Raw genomic sequence first — 12908 nt, 5'->3', positions numbered from 1 at the left:
TCACCATCTGTAGTGCCCTAAAAATGTGCAAGCTTCCGTGTCTGAGAACAGGCAAAGTAGGAAGTGCACACCTTGGCCTGGAAAGGAGCCCACAGTGCTTTGCTAAGTGTAATGCCACCCAGGAGCATGCCATAAGCACAGAGCTCTCTATGGCTTTATTTCCACCTGGGAGTCATGACACAGCACAAAGACATAATCCACATGGCTCAATTACCACTTGCCAGGCAGCCTGGTACATCACAGCTGTCTTCTGGTCTGGGCTCCAGCCTCGCAGTGAACACAAAATGGGACTGTTTTAAATAGGAGGTCACAAAGATGATCAGAGGGCTGCAGCACCTCTCCTGTGAGCACAGGTTGAGGGAACTGGCTCTGTTCAGCCTTGAGAAGAGTAGGCTGGGGAGAGACCTTACAGCAGCCTTCCAGTACTTGAAGGGGGCCTACAGGAAAGCTGGAGAGGGACTCTTCATAAGGGTATGTGGTAAGACAAGGAGCAATGGTTTCAAACTAGAGCAGGGTAGGTTTAGATTAAACATTAGGAAGAAGTTCTTTACTGTGAGGCTGATAAGACACTGGAACAGGTTGCCCAGAGGAACAGTGGATGCCTTATTCCTGGAAGTGTTTAAGATCAGGCTGGATGAGGCTGTCAGCAACCTGGGCTCATTAGAAAGTGTCCCTGCCCATGGCAGGAGGGTTGGAACTGGATGATCTTCAAGGTCCCTTCCAACTCAAAGCCATCTTGTGATTCCAAATAGCTTTCCTCACCATGGCAGAGCCTTGGCTCTGCATCCCTTTCATTTTGTGAGACAAAACTGTCAGAAACCCAACAAGTTTTCAGTCTATTTCCCCCAAAATGTTCTGGGGCTTGTTATTTGTTGTTGATGTTTTTTAAAGCGAAATCTCTTCCTGACATAGAGGTGAAGGAGTCATGGCAGTCAGTTTCTGGTTTGCACTGCAGTGCCATCCAAAGTTCTTTCCTTGCCATCAGAAGTGGAATGCAACTCAGACACAAGTGTTGCACCACAGGCTGTAAATCCTGCTCTCCCTCTGGCCATCTGTGTTATCATAAATAACCAACAGCTTGGCCCCAGACTTGCTGTGTGAATTCAGAATTACCATTAGCTCAAGGCAACCAAAAGTCCATTTTATCATGACTGATTAACAGCTTTCCCCACAGAGCGGGTGACACTGGCTGTTTCTCAGGGTGAAGCTTTCTCCTCTCTTGCCCTTCATGCAGGAAGGGATTTCCAGGACAGCAGTTACCTGGCTCAGGAGTGGCAGCCAGCTCCACCCACGTGATGGCCCTGTCCATGTTCAGCTCTCTGAACAAATTGCAGATGACACCAAGCTGGGGGCAGGAGTTGATCTGCTGGAGGGTTGAGAGGCTCTGCAGAGGGACCTCGACAGGCTGGACAGATGGGCAGAGTCCAAGGGCAGGAGACTGAACACATCCAAGTGCCAGATTCTGCACATTGGCCACAACAACCCCATGCAGTGCTACAGGCAGGGGTCAGAGTGGCTGAGAGCAGCCAGGCAGAGAGGGACCTGGGGGTGCTGATTGATGGTAGGCTGAACATGAGCCTGCAGTGTGCCCAGGCAGCCAGGAGGGCCAAGGGCATCCTGGCCTGCATCAGGAAGTGTGGCCAGCAGGAGCAGGGAGGTCATTCTGCCCCTGTACACTGCACTGGTTAGGCCACACCTCGAGTCCTGTGTCCAGTTCTGGGCCCCTCAGTTTAGGAGGGATGTTGACTTGCTGGAACGAGTCCAGAGAAGGGCAAAGAAGTTGGTGAGGGGTTTGGAACACAAGCCCTATGAGGAGAGGCTGAGGGAGCTGGGGTTGCTTAGCCTGGAGAAGAGGAGACTCAGGGGTGACCTTATTGCTCTCTACAACTACCTGAAGGGAGGTTGTAGCCAGGCAGAGGTTGGTCTCTTCTCCCAGGCAGCCAGCACCAGAACAAGAGGACACAGTCTCAGGCTGCACCAGGGGAGGTTTAGGTTGGATGTTAGGAAGAAGTTCTATACAGAGAGAGTGATTGCCCATTGGAATGGGCTGCCTGGGGAGGTGGTGGAGTCACCGTCATTGGAGGTGTTCAGGAGGAGACTTGATGGGGTGCTTGGTGCCATGGGTTAGTTGATTAGGTGGTGTTGGATTGGTTGATGGGTTGGACATGATGATCTTGAAGGTCTCTTCCAACCTGGTCTATTCTATTCTATTCTATTCTATTCTATTCTATTCTATTCTATTCTATTCTATTCTATTCTATTCTATTCTATTCTATTACTCTGCATCTCTGGAGAAGGCAATAAACTCTGTTGCCAAAGCCCTGGACACCACAGGCAATACTAACGGCATTTTGTTTTCACATTGTGGGTACCAGCTCATGGGCCTCAGCTCATCATAAGCTTTCCTTTAAAGAAATGTAGAAACCAGCAATAGGTGAAGAATGCTAACAGGAAACATTGCTCTCCCCTTTGAGGGCAGGTGTCTCACAGGGATGTGACGTTAGCTGCACCCTGCTGCAGCAGGTGAGCATTCCAAACCAGGAGGACATAAACCAGTTCTGTAACTCCAGTAACAATACACAGTTCCAGAGTAAATTAATCTGATTCCCCTCCTAATTTCCTAAATTGCTTGCTAACTTGGATAATCTCCTGCCATCAGAAACCTTTTACAGCGGAGGTAATGTCAACAGTGCACTTTATCTTCTTGTTGGAGGACATTCAAGAGGATTTTTTCCCCCAGCCACAGAGCTGTGAGACTCTTCCAAACTGTAATCACGCCATTTGATATGACACAGCAGAAAATCAATAAAGTAATACAAAATAAGACAAATGAGTTCTCTTTCTGGGGAATCTTTTGGGCTAAACATATGACAAGCTTTGTGCAGAAAAAACCCCAGTGACTCGCTGATGAAAGTCTCCCTTGAGCATGAGCAAATTGGATTATCAATTAGCTGTATGTCTTCAGAAACCTCCTTTGCTTTTGCCTTCTTCTGTTCCACTCTCATCTGTCAAGTGCCAGTGAAAAATGCCTACGACACACAGCAAAGCCTGGCTCGCAGACTGCCATTTTCCTCTGGAGCACTGCAGCTTGGTAAGCTTCACTAAACACATCCAGTCAAACCCCTTGCAGCAAAAACAAAGCGTGGAGAATTCCTTGGAATTAAGTATTTTGGTGATTTAATCTCATATTGAGGTCAAGCTGAAAAATCGTCAGCTGCTCGCAGGTCCCAGGGCAGATGCCCCTGGTCGGGCAGGGACGAACTGCTCCACAGAGCATAATCACAGACCTGGGGCCTACAGCTTCAGGGTTGGCTGTCATTTGTTTTCCCTTTCTTTCAGCTTCTATTACTACTCAAAGGCAACCTGTCCTCTGTTCACCTTGCAATGGACTGGTTCTGCTCTCTTCTTGTTTTCTTCAGTCGTTCTTTGTGGAGATCAGAAGAGCTAGCATGGCTCAGCAGCAAAAAATATAGTGGCAGTGTAATAGGCAACATTTAATTCTGTATGTCTGAGCTGACTTAATGATTGCCCTGAACCTGCACTGTCTGGGAATTGCAACTGATTTGTTTTTCCCTGGGTTTTATTTTGAAGGTGTAAAAGCACTGAAACCGTAGTGTTTGCTGCACGTAACACTAAGCTGCTTGCTTTAAATTCCTTCACTGACAGCAAATGTTTCATCAAAATAAGAACACATCCATATGCTCCCTGGAAAAGAAGGAGGCAGAATTAGAAAATGATTAATATTGCTATTAACCAAATCCTTTGGCTCCCACACAAGGAACAACTTTAATTTCCCATATAATTATTGACATGAATTTTCTGGGTTCTTTTCCAGCTTGCTTTTCATCCTGAGTTTAATGGCACACCAAGGCTTGTAAAACAAAGGCAGGCTACTGGAGAGCTGGCCATAAACCCCTTACAACTTCACCATACTTCAAGAGCAGGCTGGTTTTAATCTGAACTTCTTGGCTTCTTGTGCCTCCTGGACACTTAGGTCTCCAAGATTCCAGTTACCTCTTCACCCCATCTGAAACTGGACTACCAGCTGATCTCAGCTTTGCAGGTGCTCTTTTATTTTGGGCACACCTTAGCATCCACAAAATATCTCAGGACAGCTGCAATAGAAATGGACCTTTTGTTGATCCCTAAGCCAGCAGTATCACAGAGGATGATGACAGAGGCTACCTTATGAGCTGTCCAGCGAGTTCTTCTCTGCACTGCTCTACCGGGACCAGGTACAAGAATTTAAATGTTTGCCAATTCCCATTCTTTGTCATTAATTGGTCAAACTTCATCTATGAGCTAATTAAGGCTTTTACTGCTCCTTGTACTGGAACATCATTCCACAGCCTCAGTGCATAAGGGGTGGAGTACTCCAGCCTGAATCTATTGCACTCTGGTGCCCAGGTGCTCTTGCACCAGTGTAAGATACTCAGGCCATTTTCCCTCATTTTGCAGTTTAGCCCAGAAAGCTCTTCAGAGACAGCAGCCATCTCCTCTCTCTGCATTGCTTGTCATCCTCTGAATAAACCAAACTCTTAAAGCTGCCTCTTAAAAGATAGGCTCTCCAGCTCTCTTAATACTCAATTCCAGTTTTAAGTTGAAGATTGAGTACTGCTATTTTCATTTTACTATGGGAAAAGCACCATTAAATCATGCTCAGAAGTGTCTCTGTCCACTTCTTCCAAAGCAAAAGCACCTTAATACTCTGGCAGTAGTATTAAGAGTGACTGCTGGGTGGGAGTTATAACCCACTGTCTGCCCAGGTTTTGGCAGCTCCATTGCTGTTTAAAATGCTTCCTGGTATGTCAGTAGCATCTTCAGAATCTCTTTGCCAGGAGCTCTCTTGAGTTCGTCTCCCAAACAGTGTGTAAGGCTGTGCATGCTTACCAGCCTCCAGCCCTTCTCAAGAAGTCTTGCTTCAGCCAGTACCCAGCTGATGACGGCTTCTGGATACCTCTCTTCATGCTCTACTGGAGCCTCTGTGTGCAGAGCAATCTGAACTCCAGCTAGGCTATGATTACAAAAGGGACAGAAAGAAACCTGGGCTTGGTAGTGCTTACTCAGAAGAGAGCTGTAGGGCTGTGGCTCGAATCATGGTTGGTTTCTTCAGGATCAGAGACCTTTTGGAACACACCTGCCCAGCCCTGCCCATAGAGACCTTTTGGAACACACCTGTCCAGCCCTGCCCATAGAGACGTTTTGGAACACTCCTGTCCAGCCCTACCCATAGAGACCTTTTGGAACACACCTGTCCAGCCCTGCCCATAGAGACCTTTTGGAACACACCTGTCCAGCCCTACCCATAGAGACCTTTTGGAACACTCCTGTCCAGCCCTATCCATAGGTGCACAGATAAGCCTTGGCACCTCAGAGTGGCAGACAAAGCTGCATTAGTCACTCATTTTCCTCTCTCAGTTGTAGCATGAGCAGTGTTTCAAGCTCAGTTAAGACCATATCTGGTCCAGAGAGTATCTGAAAGTGATTTCAGCTATTATTATCAGTCACTGGGTGGTGACAGGAACAATGTTTTAGCAGAGTGGATGGGAGAGCAGAACATCCATTTTTCCTCAAGAGACATAAGTCAGTGTCTCCAGGAGAGGAGAAAGGAGAGAGGGAAATATTTCTCAGACTGGTTTTTATTTGATATATTCCAGACTTTGATATATAGAATGAATGAGTCAGTGTTTGGCCTCATGGAACTATCAGAAGCAAAACCTTTCACTCTTATCTCAGATTATGTTCAAATTGCAGCCAGACTGCAATGAAATGGAAAATCACAAAGGGAAAGGACTGGTTTGGAAGTGGAGATATCAAGGGCAAAACTTAAAAATGCAAAGCTTAATTATGCTCAGTTTCTGTCTGCATCAGCTAAAGTTTCAGTGGAAGCATCTTGAGCAGTTGGGATTCTGCTTTTGAGTCGCATTTAGAGATCCATTTCCAGCTGATGTGACTGGAATAGATTGACAAGCTTGACAGGCTTTGGTATTCTGCAGAACCCCAGCACACTTCCTGTGACAACTCAGCTTTTCTGTAAGACAATGGTGCACAAACCAGTGCTGCACAACTATTAAATAAGCAATGATGAAGCCAGAGTTTGCAAACTGCTGAGAATGAGCATACACTTGTCTGATTAAAAGGCTCCTTGCTTCTGAGAAGTGCACTTGTATATCCAGATGTAGCTATGCCTCCTGAGTGAGCTCAGAGTAAGAACATCACCTGATAGCCTATAGGTAACTTACATCACTGGTGTACAGGTGCATAGCCTGGCAGAATGGGAACAAGAGAGGGTTACCAAGCATGGCACAACCCAGTGCCTGGGAGCAGTGAGGGAATGTGAACAAGCAGACCAAGATGGAAATGTAACATAGTTCATTTGCTTGCTGTGTGAAAAGGGACTTCAAAACCATATGAACTTTAATAAGTGGCTGGGCAGGGACTGGCCTGAGGGCAGCCCTGAAGAAAAGGCCTTGGGAGTGCTGGGGGAGGAGAAGCTCAACAGGAGCCAGCAGTGAGCACTTGCAGCCCGGAGAGCCAAGCAGAGCCTGGGCTGCAGCAAGAGAAGTGTGGCCAGCAGGGCCAGGGAGGGGATTCTGCCCCTCTGCTCCACTCTGCTGAGACCACAGCTGGAGCTCTGTGTCCAGTGCTGGAGCCTCTGTGCCAGGAAGGATCTGGAGGTGCTGGAAGGTGTCCAGAGCAGGGCCACGAGGATGAGCAGAGGCGCTGGAGCTGCTCTCCTATGGAGACAGACTGAGAGCCTGGAGTGTTGTAAGGCCAGGCTGGATGTGATTCTGGGCAACCTGCTTTAGTGTGAGGTGTCCCTGCCCAGGGCAGGGGAGTTGGGACTGGGTGATCCTTGAGGCCCCTTCCAACCCTGACAATTCTGTGATTCTAGTGGGGTGAAGCAGGTCTCCAGTCTTGTCTTGGCATTCAGATACCAGCACTCAGGTGGAAGGAACACAGCAGGAGATGCCTTCTGTACAAAAAGTCTGGCCAACTCCTTTCCACCAAACCTGTGCCTGTATAGCATAAATAAAAGGCTTGTGCTGGGGTCTTCTGAGGACACACAGCCATTATAGCCTCTGGGTTACAAAATGGTGCCACAAGCACAGTGCTCTGCACATACATGCTGACAGGGCTGAGGAGAGCAGCACAGGGCATTCAGACAGCTCAGCCTGGGAATAAAGGACAATGGCCACTTATCTCCTTTAGGGGAACTGCAATGTTCTGCAAAACATTCTGGCAGCAAAGAAACTCTAGAAGCCATTTCATCCCTCTTGTCTGCCTCCCAAATACTAGCAAACAGTTATGGAGACAGAGAGCCTGTCCTTATGGTGAAACATCTCCCAGGGGAAGAGTTTGGCTGAAGGCAGTGGTCACAGTCACTCTTTCCTTTTAGTCTGTCAGCTGTCTGAGGCTTGTTCTCCAGTAGCAAAACAAACCTTATCCCCAAAGGCAGCTGCTTTTCCAAGCTGAACAGCATTTCAGTGCTCCAGCTACATGGCCTTAGCACTACCCAGCACAGCTTAGCTTCCAGTGCTCATTAGAATCATGTCAATGGGAAATGTTGAGTGGGTTGAATGTTGCCATATTAACCAATTAGCATCCAGGAAGCCTCCACTGCACTTCTGCTGCTTTGGGGGTTTTCAGAGGTACGAGTTGTTTTGCAGGAGTGGTTTCCAAATTCACCCAGCCTCATCTCTTCTCCAAAGTACATTTTCACAGTCTTGCTTTATGCACAAAAAACAATCTGGGAGAGATCTGTGGCAGGACCACAGCTTCCATGGGCAATGTTAGTCCCTAGGAGAAGTATTCTCCACTACATTTTTAATGTTCCTCCAACAACAGTCATTTTGAGTGTGTGTGTTTGCTGCTTCTCCTGGGAAATCGACAATCATCCTCTTTGGTTGCTGTTAAATCTGCTTTGTTTCATTTCTAATTAAATTCCATAGGAATTTTCAAGGTGGGGGGGGGGGAGGGAAAGGGGAGGCAACAATCCCCCTACAGACTGTGAGAGAAGGCAACACTCCCCCTACCTTCTAAACAAAGCCAGCACTCCCCTGACCCTGTGAAAGTGTGAGAAGCAGAGCAACTAAGCTATTATTCAAATTAACTTCTTTGCTATTCTTTCCCTAGCAGATAATAAAGACCTGTAGCCTCTGTGTTAGGAATGCATTGCAGTGAAATATTGATGATGATGCCTTCCCTCGGGTATTAATTGCCTGCCTGTTTGCTTTACAGAGAGCATTTACATGTAAATTGCAAACATTACCTTCCTCTTTTTCAGGGCTTTTTTCCCGGAAAGATTCGACCTACCCTGTGAGCAGAGTCCTGATGGTAATCACTGCTCTGGATACAATTTTGATGGTAATCACTGATGCACTACTTTTGTCCTCTGCCACCCCCCAAGCCCAAATGTTTCATGTTCCTGAGGATTTGTCGGGTGGCTCTGGTGCTGGTGCATTTGTTTAAGAAGGTGCATCAGTTTAGGAAGGACATGGAGACACTTGAACGTGTCCAGAGAAGGGCAACGAGGCTGGGGAGAGGCCTTGAGCACAAGCCCTATGAGGAGAGGCTGAGGGAGCTGGGGTTGCTTAGCCTGGAGAAGAGGAGGCTCAGGGGAGACCTTATTGCTCTCTACAACTACCTGAAGGGAGGTTGTAGACAGGCAGAGGTTGGTCTCTTCTCCCAGGCAGCCAGCACCAAAACAAGAGGACACAGTCTCAAGCTGCACCAGGGGAGGTTTAGGCTGGAGGTGAGAAGAAAGTTCTACACCGAGAGAGTCATTGGTCAGTGGAATGTGCTGCCCAGGGAGGTGGTGGAGTCACCATCCCTGGAGGTGTTCAAGAGGGGATTGGATGTGGCACTTGGTGCCATGGTCTAGTCACGAGGTCTGTGGTGACAGGTTGGACTCGATGATCCTCGAGGTCTCTTCCAACCTTGGTGATACTGTGAGACTGTGAGACTGTGATACCTCCACGGTGCGCTGCTGGCTGGTTTATGCTCTATAAATTCAATTGGGATCTGTCACTTTTTATCACTTGAAAAGGTTAAACAAGATAATAAATACTTTAAAAAAAAGGTAAATAAATATTGATTCTTATTTATTCCCTCCCCTCCCCCCCCCCCCCCCCCCCCCCCAAGATCTAGCGATCTAGCAGACCTGCATTAAACCTGAAAATAGTTCAAGGAATGCTGTCTGTCTCTAGCATTTGATTTGCACAGAGCACCCTCCGAAGCCAAGCAGGAGCTCTCTTAGGCTGATGCAGCCCATTCTGTATCATAGTAGTATCAGTCAGGGTTGGAAGGGACCACAAGGATCATCTAGTTCCTACCCCCCTGCCATGGGCAGGGACACCCCACACTACATCAGCCTGGCCAGAGCCTCAGCCAGCCTGGGCTTAAACACTTCCAGGGACAGGGCCCCAACCACCTCCCTGGACAACCCATTCCAGGGCTTCACCACTCTCATGGGGAAGAACTTCCTCCTCACCTCCAGCCTGAATCTCCCCACCTCCAGCTTCATTCCATTCCCCCTAGTCCTATCACTACCTGACAGCCTAAAAAGTCCCTCCCCAGCCTTCCTGTAGGCCCCCTTCAGATACTGGAAGGCCACAATGAGGTCACCTCGGAGCCTTCTCTTCTGCAGACTGAACAGCCCCAACTCCTTCAGTCTGTCCTCATAGGGGAGGTGCTCCAGACCTCTGATCATCCTCCTGGCCCTTCTCTGGACACCCTCCAGCACCTCCACATCCCTCTTGTCATAGGGGCTCCAGAACTGGACACAGTACTCCAGGTGGGGTCTCCCCAGAGCTGAGCAGAGCAGGAGAATCACCTCCCTTGCCCTGCTGGCCACACTTCTCCTGATGCAGCCCAGGATCTCATTGGCTTTGCAGGCTGCAAGTGCACATTGAGAGCTCCTGTTGAGCTTCTCCTCCCCCAGCACCCCCAAGTCTCTCTCCTCAGGGCTGCTCTCCAGCCAGTCCCTGCCCAGCCTGGATTTGTGCCTGGGATTGCCTCAACCCAGATGCAGGACCCTGCACTTGCTCTTGTTGAACCTCATGAGGTTGCCTTGTGCCCACCTCTCCAGCCTGTCAAGGTCCCTCTGGATGGCCTCCCTTCCCTCCAGCCTGTCTGCTGCACCACACAGCTTGGTGTCATCAGCAAACTTGCTGAGGGTGCACTCAATGCCACTGTCCATGGCACCCACAAAGATTCTGTGTTGAGCAGGCAGGAAGCTCGCTGTTATTTGTTTCTGTCCCATTGTCCCACTGGGGGAGCGCAACAGATGCTGATGAAGTGCTGGAGAAAATGCATCTTGGGGGCGAGCCACAGCTCTCCTCAAGCAGCACTGGATCTGCCCTCTCAGCTGCAACTAGGCAATGCCTCTGTACAGCAGGAACAAGAAATGACCAACAGAGGGATTTGGAAACCTGGGAAGAGGTGGGGTTTGGCAGTGGCTGTACTGCCAGGGAGCCAAGAGTGGTCATGTGGATTTGGTTTTCCTACCTTCTGCCTAAGCAAGACGTTGGATCCACAGAGCAATTCTTAAGGAAAAACTGTGATGTCTTTGGAAATACTGATATGAAATCAATCATCAATCAATCAATCAATCAATCAATCAATCAGTCTGGAGAAGAGAAGGCTCCAAGGTGACCTAATTGTGGCCTTCCAGTATCTGAAGGGTGCCTACAGGAAGCCTGGGGAGGGACTTGTCAGGATCTCAAGTAGTGATAGGACTAGGGGGAATGGAATGAAGCTGGAGGTGGGGAGATTCAGGCTGGATGTGAGGAGGAAGTTCTTCCCCATGAGAGTGGTGAAGCCCTGCAATGGGTTGTCCAGGGGGGATGGTTGAGGCCCTGTCCCTGGAGGTGTTTAAGCCCAGGCTGGCTGAGGCTCTGGCCAGGCTGATGTAGTGTGGGGTGTCCCTGCCCATGGCAGGGGGCTTGGAACTAGATGATCCTTGTGGTCCCTTCCAACCCTGAATGATACTATGATACTATGATAATACACCAACTCAGAAGGTAAAAAACTATGTGTGCAGATGAATCATACATCCCCAGGATCAATGATACTTCCACTCACTAGGCCTTTACCTTCCTCACACAAGCCAGTCCTCAGTCAGCTGAAGAAGTTGCCTAACATTTCATTTTTAGAAGGTCTTTTACATCCAGGTAGCTTTAAAGCCTCTCCTGGTTGCTTTGTCCTTCACTGCATAAAGGTGGCCAGTAAATACCTTTTCAGGAAGCAAACAGTAGTCAAATCTACACATTTCCCAGCTTTCCAATTCTGAACTGTATTTCTGGGTGGACTGCAATGAAACTTTTGTTCTGCCAAGTACAGACCTGCTTTGCTTTCTTGTGCAAATTGCACTTCGGGAAACCAATTAAAACATGAATAACTACTGTAAGCTGACACTGATTTGCATTCTTTGCAGGAAAACCTCGAGGAATGTGGGAATGCTGCAATACTTCTCCTGGAAAGTGAACTCTAACTTTAGAAAAGAGTCCCCACACACTTATCAGAAGCTGGACTCCGAGAGCATCTACAGACCTTGTCACCCTGTCTTAAATGTGGAGTATTTGTGCTGTGCACAAAAATCCTTCCCCTAAATCTCTCTGCCTAAGCAATATTGTTATCACAGTATCAGAGTCTCACAGTATCACCGTCTCACAGTATCACCAAGGTTGGAAGAGACCTCGAGGATCATCGAGTCCAACCTGTCACCACAGACCTCATGACTAGACCATGGCACCAAGTGCCACATCCAATCCCCTCTTGAACACCTCCAGGGATGGTGACTCCACCACCTCCCTGGGCAGCACATTCCAATGGCCAATGACTCTCTCGGTGAAGAACTTCCTCCTCACCTGGAGCCTAAACTTCCCCTGGCACAGCTTGAGACTGTGTCCCCTTGTTCTGGTGCTGGTTGCCTGGGAGAAGAGACCAACCCCTTCCTGGCTACAACCACCTTTCAGGTAGTTGTAGAGAGCAATGAGGTCACCCCTGAGCCTCCTCTTCTCCAGGCTAAACAACTTCAGCTCCCTCAGCCTCTCCTCACAGGGCTGTGCTCAAGGCTTCTCCCCAGCCTTGTTGCCCTTCTCTGGACACGTTCAAGTGCCTCCCTGCCTGAACAGAGCACAGCTCAACATTTCTGCTTGTGCAGTGGTCTTGGCCAGTGACTTCATAACTCAGGAGAAGAACCTTGCACCTGAAGTCTGACCATATTTGTACTGACAGTACAGGCTGCATTTCCTTAGAGGAGAGAGGAATAACCAGGGGACTAAGGGAGGCAATAGATGATGCCTTTTAAAGAGGGAGAAAGTGTGCAGGGCCTGCTTGAACTCACTACAATCTATCAAATGTATTGGTGGAGGATGCACAACTGCAGCAAAGCTGGGGAGGGGTCTGGAGCACAGCCCTATGACGAGAGGCTGAGGGAGCTGGGTTGCTTAGCCTGGAGAAAAGGAGACTCAGGGGTGACCTTATTGTTCTCTACAACTACCTGAAGGGAGCTTGTAGCCAGGCAGAGGTTGGTCTGTTCTCCCAGGCAACCAGCACCAGAACAAGAGGACACAGTCTCAAGCTGTGCCAGAGGAGGTTTAGGTTGGATGTTAGGAAGAAGTTCTACACAGAGAGAGTGATTGCCCATTGGAATGGGCTGCCTGGGGAGGTGGTGGAGTCACCATCACTGGAGGTGTTCAGGAGGAGACTTGATAGGGTGCTTGGTGCCATGGATTACTTGATTAGGTGGTGTTGGAGGATAGATTGGACACGACGATCTTGAAGGTCTCTTCCAACCTGGTCTCATCTCGTCTCTTCTCTTCTCTTCTCTTCTCTTCTCTTCTCTTCTCTTCTCTTCTCTTCTCTTCTCTTCTCTTCTCTTCTCTTCTCTTCTCTTCTCTTCT

General features: G+C 48.6%; 1 long non-coding RNA gene across 1 annotated transcript in view; it reads left to right on the top strand.

Annotated features, from left to right (window-relative positions):
• Window positions 1-8363, top strand: part of LOC137454189 (uncharacterized) — a 42188-nt gene extending 33825 nt beyond the window's left edge. Inside the window, exon 3 of the long non-coding RNA XR_010990555.1 lies at window positions 8288-8363. This is a non-coding gene — a long non-coding RNA (uncharacterized lncRNA). The remainder of the gene's footprint in view (window positions 1-8287) is intronic.
• Window positions 8364-12908: the final 4545 nt, after the last annotated feature.

The sequence above is a fragment of the Melanerpes formicivorus genome, unplaced genomic scaffold, assembly GCF_026170545.1.
Source record: "Melanerpes formicivorus ecotype bairdi unplaced genomic scaffold, bMelFor1.0.p_v2 SCAF_3, whole genome shotgun sequence".
Lineage (NCBI taxonomy): Eukaryota > Metazoa > Chordata > Aves > Piciformes > Picidae > Melanerpes > Melanerpes formicivorus.
The sequence above is the reverse complement of the archived record's forward strand: the minus strand, read 5'-3'. Positions and strand labels throughout refer to the sequence as shown.